Source organism: Onychomys torridus, unplaced genomic scaffold, assembly GCF_903995425.1.
Source record: "Onychomys torridus unplaced genomic scaffold, mOncTor1.1, whole genome shotgun sequence".
NCBI classification, from domain to species: domain Eukaryota; kingdom Metazoa; phylum Chordata; class Mammalia; order Rodentia; family Cricetidae; genus Onychomys; species Onychomys torridus.
In genome coordinates this window covers 3235477-3240672 of record NW_023414046.1, presented here as the reverse complement: position 1 = coordinate 3240672, position 5196 = coordinate 3235477, and the positions used below count along the sequence as shown (strand labels likewise).

General features: G+C 44.5%; 1 long non-coding RNA gene across 1 annotated transcript; it reads left to right on the top strand.

Moving 5' to 3' along the window:
- Nucleotides 1-1889: 1889 nt before the first annotated feature.
- Nucleotides 1890-3742, top strand: LOC118576643. Its single transcript, XR_004943965.1, has 3 exons — nucleotides 1890-2274; nucleotides 3261-3301; nucleotides 3623-3742. It is a non-coding gene; the product is annotated as an uncharacterized LOC118576643 (long non-coding RNA).
- The last annotated feature ends 1454 nt before the right edge of the window (nucleotides 3743-5196 follow it).

Here is a 5196-nt window from a genome sequence, read left to right as displayed (position 1 = left end):
CTTTTATTATTATCTCCTTGCCATTTCACATGATATGCCTTGCTTAGTGTACACTTTGATCCCTCACTCATATATATCTTGACCCATATATATCCTTATCTCTATCTCCCTCCCTTTCTCTCCACATCTCTCTCTACCTCATTTCCTAACTCTCTCCTTTGAACATTTTTATTCACTTGTTTGTAATCTACTAAGATTAACCATGGCCATCTGTGAGAATGTGATTTTGGAGCTATATGATGCAACTTGGTGGCCTCAGCAGAAGAGACACAACTAAAGACAGTGATTCCCCTTCTCCTAAAGTCTATCCATAGTCACAGTTGAGAGGTTCGGGGTGGGGCCCTGTGAGCCTCTCCCATTCCTAGACTGATTGTGGCTAGGGCTGGTCTTGAGTGAATCCAGGGCAGGTTAGTACAGTTGCTCTGATTTATTGATTATGAATTGTGTGGAGTCTGGAGAATGGTATGTTATAGCCTTTCCCCATCTTTCTTTTCTTATTTCCTTTCCACCCCCTCTTCCTCAATCAATATTCCCAGAGCCATAAATGGGATGTGTAGTGGGTAGCCATCCCAGCCTTGGCCTGGAAGTTCCAACCCCCATTGAGGCTTCGGTAATGGTCACGCCCACAAGGCGGGGCTGAGGGAGGAAGCTGAAGACCCATGTTCTTCCATTCTCCCAGAGGTCCCTGAACCAAGAGAGAGCTCTCCTCTCCATCCTGGGTCTTCAGCTTCCTCCCTCAGCCCCGCCTTGTGGGCGTGACCATTACCGAAGCCTCAATGGGGGTTGGAACTTCCAGGCCAAGGCTGGGATGGCTACCCACTACAGGGATGGTGTAACTGAGTTGTTTAAGGCTGTGCCCATTTACATCACTTATTTTATGCATCTTGGACAGCCACAAGCTTCTACACTCACCCCTGAATTTTCAAATTGAATTTTCTGTGTTTTCCATAAAAGCACCTTCAGTATTCTTCCTGGAAGACAAACTTGTCTCTAAGTTAGGATATCCATAACATCACCATGTTGTAGCTGGAGACCTTCTCTCCAGCCCCCACCGAGCCCTGTCAGTCCCACAGCCCACTTATAAAATAAACACACAGATGCTTACATTACTTATAAACTGTATGGCCTTGGCAGGCTTCTTCTTATCTACTTCTGTCTTAAATTAACCCATTTCTATTAATCTATAACTTGCCACGTGGCTCGTGGCTTACCTGTACCTTACATCTCGCTTGTCATGGTAGCATCTGGCAGCTCTCTCTGCCTCCTCCTTCCACTTCCCAAGGCTGCACCTGACAACCAGAACTATTGACATTACTCACCCAGGATAACCAGACACACAGAACCCATGACCCGTACTGGACAGTATTTAAGCAAAGACCAAGAGCAATGCTGTGCTCTGAACATCTGGAGAGAGGCCACCTTGATCTGCCCAGCGTCTGGAGAGTCTCCCTAGGATCCTGACCCTCGAATCAGACTATGTTAGAGACTGGACCCCACATTCAGCTAAGATACGTCGCACAGGTGAGCCGCCTTGAGTGTGAACATTGTAGGAAGACCCTCAGCGTTAAAATATAATTTTTGTTATACTTACTATGTGCATCTTCCTTCTTGCTCGAGACACAGGGTAACTTATATCCGAAAGTTTCAGAATCCAGGGTCGGGATCAGATACCCGGGTGCAGCGTCCTCCTAGATCCAGTTCTGGTCCAGGCTGGCAGCAAGCATGTGGGGAGGCTGTGCAGAGCGGGTCCAGGGCAGCTGACAGCTGGAGCTGTGTGGAAGGCAGCCTGAGACCCAGTGGGAGGGACGGGTCTAGAAGGGCGGGGACACCTGTCAATTACTGGAGTTGGCGAGGGGGGGGGGGGGGAAGAGCAGGGTGAACTTGGAAAACTAAAGAGCCTGCGGTAGGCGAGTTTAGAGAAATCACATAACAGGAAGCGGGGTCTATTGGGCCAGACAAGGAGGAGGCCCTCCAAGGAACCAGGCTGAAGGGAAAGGAAATTCCACATTCCATGTTGGACACCAAAAGCCCCGTGATCTGGAACTGGGTACTAAAGACCCGGCCGGGTATACGGGGGACCTGAAATCTCCCGGAGCCGCAGTCTCCGCGCGGGCGGCCTGGGAAAGTCACAGTCACAGCGCAGTGGCGGGAACCGCAGCCCGGCGGCCCTGGAACCTCCCAGGTCAGAGGAGCTGCGGGGCTGGGACGCGGGAGGGAAGGACCGGGTGTGCCCGCGGAGGCTGCCCAGAAGGACACAGCTTTCAAAACTCTATTGTGAGTATCTTTCCGGTAAGGTTGAGATCCTGTGAGGTGGGTCTTTTCGCGGTATTTTCACTTCTCTTACTGTTCCCAGAATTTTGTCATAATGATTCACAAAATAATCCAGGAGAGCATTTGCATTGTCCGTTGTTTGCAAACAGGATTCTCTTTGCTATTGAGGCAGTTTCAATAGTCCTGGAATTTAAATTCATCCACGCTTTCTAACTCTTGTGTTTCACCACGTGGTTGTTCAAGAGAATGCCTTTTGCTCCCAGGAATAGACAATATCAAAGAGCTTTGTAGAGTGTAATCACGTGAGGAACCAGTGCAGATTTGATTGAATCATAAAATATACTCTATCAGGGCTCCAGTTATGGCTGAAAACACTAACATTTACTAAGCAAAGTTTTCACTGCCCATTAATTTTCTGAGATATATGCAGTCTAGGATGTGGATACAGCATTCAGAAATGTGTCTTCTAATGCTGTGTTCTCACGTTACATCTTAGGTCCAGGCAAGTGCAGAATACATGCTGTGAGCGTATATCAGGGCCACAACATTTTATAGTAGCAAATTCATGAAACAAAATTTTAGAAATCATCTTTTGAATAATTATGATCACTCACCTGTATCAGAAAATGTTCCCTTGGTTGAAGAAAAGCATTCTGTCCATGTACATGTGGCCAAACTGTTATATTTTATTTCACAGTTTGTTGATATTCAGTGCTGTGATTGTGGGCTTTTTGTTTGTTTGTTTGTTTGTTTGTTTTTGTTTTTCAAGACAGGGTTTCTCTGAGTAGCTTTGGGCCTTTCCTGGAACTCACTCTGTAGCCTAGGGTAGCCTCGAACTCACAGAGATCCACCTGCCTCTGCCTCCTGAGTGCTGGGATTAAAGGTGTGTGCCACCACTGCCCTGCACTATGGACTTCTTATAGGAGGAATGGGAATGCCTAGATCTTGGTCACAGAGGTTTTTTGTTTTTTGTTTTTTGTTTTTTACAGAGATCTCCTGTTGGAGAACTGCAGCAGTCTGGATTCTCAGGGTGAGAATGGTGTTCTTGCAGTCTCCCTTGCTCCTCCTCAGGGTTCCTGGGAAAACTACTCTGCATGTGTGTGAGCTGTGTGTGAATGAGTCTCACATCTCACAGAGTAAAGTGAAATCCTCAGAGAAAGAGAAATGTGTGTGTGTGTGTGTGTGTGTGTGTGTGTGTGTGTGTGAGAGAGAGAGAGAGAGAGAGAGAGAGAGAGGGAGAGAGAGACAGAGAGAGAGAGAGACAGAGAGAGAGAGAGAGATTTTTTCTGCTTCATGTTTATCCTTTGGCAGGTGTTTCACATCATTTATTTTTGTTCCATGAAAACTCCAGGTGCTTTCTGAAGAATCTTTTTCTCCTATGCAAGTCTTACACTGCTGAACAAGATCTGCTCACCTGTGAATCAGAAAAATGAGCCGTGGACAGTGGAGAGAGAGGAGACAGGAGCCAGGGATCCAGGTGTGTAAGAGGGACTGAGGAAGAAGTAGGGAAGGGCTTCAGTGACAGAAACAGAGCATGAGTTTGATTTCACCAGACACTATTTAATTCAAAATGGTTCTAGAGAATTCCACTGAGCATAATCTCAGAATATTCCTATTGTAGGTATTAGAAGACTCTATGTAAGAATTAATACTCAGAGGCAAATATAATTTAGTTTGGCTTTTCATGTGAGTGACACTGTGCTTGTGCCAATAACATCACTCATTAACATCATGTCTTCTTATCAATATTAAATGTTTTCAGTATTATAATTTTAATATAAAGTTTAGTTAGAACAATGGATGCCTTTTGGGTTGTTTCTGCTCGTAGAATTTGAAGCATTTTAGCCAGGTGGTGGTGGCACATGCTTCTAATCCCGGCACTTGGGAAGCAAGTGCAGGTGGATCTCTGTGTGTTTTAGGTCAGCCTGCTCTACAAATTGAGTTCCAGGACAGCCAGGGTAGTTACACAGAGAAGCCTTGTCTCAAAAAACCAAAAAATTAAAATTAAAAGAAAAAAGAATTTGGTGCATTTTGTAGTTCCTTCAGATTCTCAATGTTTTATGCTCAATCTCTCCATTTCCTAAAGTAATGCCAGCAGGATTTTGATAAGATTTACTCAATATCTGTGTAGAGCATTAAACTCCATCTACATTGTCTTCCGGTTAATTTCCCATCTTCTGTCTTCATGTCAACTCTCAATGTTTTCTATTGCTATAATTTTAATATATTTTGAAATCATTTCCAGGTTGATCTTCCTCTCATAATTTTTCAATTCTTTGTGTTTTCTCATTTTCAAACTTTAGGAAGATTTCTCTATTTATATTTAAGAAATGCTTCTAGGATTTTGGTATTTAGGATCTGACAAACATCCTTTTATATTTCTTCCCTTGCTTGAATGAGAACGTGCTAGCAGTGAGTCAGTGTATTATATGAATTATATTATTATTGTATATTTAAAATATAATTAAATATTTTTTATAGCTGGGCAGTGGTGGCGCATGCCTGTAATCCCAGCACTCAGGAGGCAGAGGCAGGTGGATCTCTGTGAGTTCGAGGCCAACCTGGGCTACAGAGTGAGTTCCAGGAAAGGCCCAAAGCTACTCAGAGAAACTCTGTCTCGAAAAAACAAAAAAAAATATTTTTTATATATACATACACACACACACACACACACACACACGTGTGTGTGTGTGTGTGTGTGTGTGTGTGTGTGTGTTTTGAGGCAGGGTTTCTCTGTCAAACAGTCCTGGCTGTCCTTGAACTCACTCTTTAGACCAGGCTGGCCTCAAACTCACAGAGATCCACTTGCCTCTGCCTCTCGAGTTCTGGGATTAAAGGCGTGCACCACCACTGCCCACCTAAATATTATATATTATGTGGCTGGAAAGATGGTTCAGAGGTTAAGAACACTGGCTACTCTTCTAG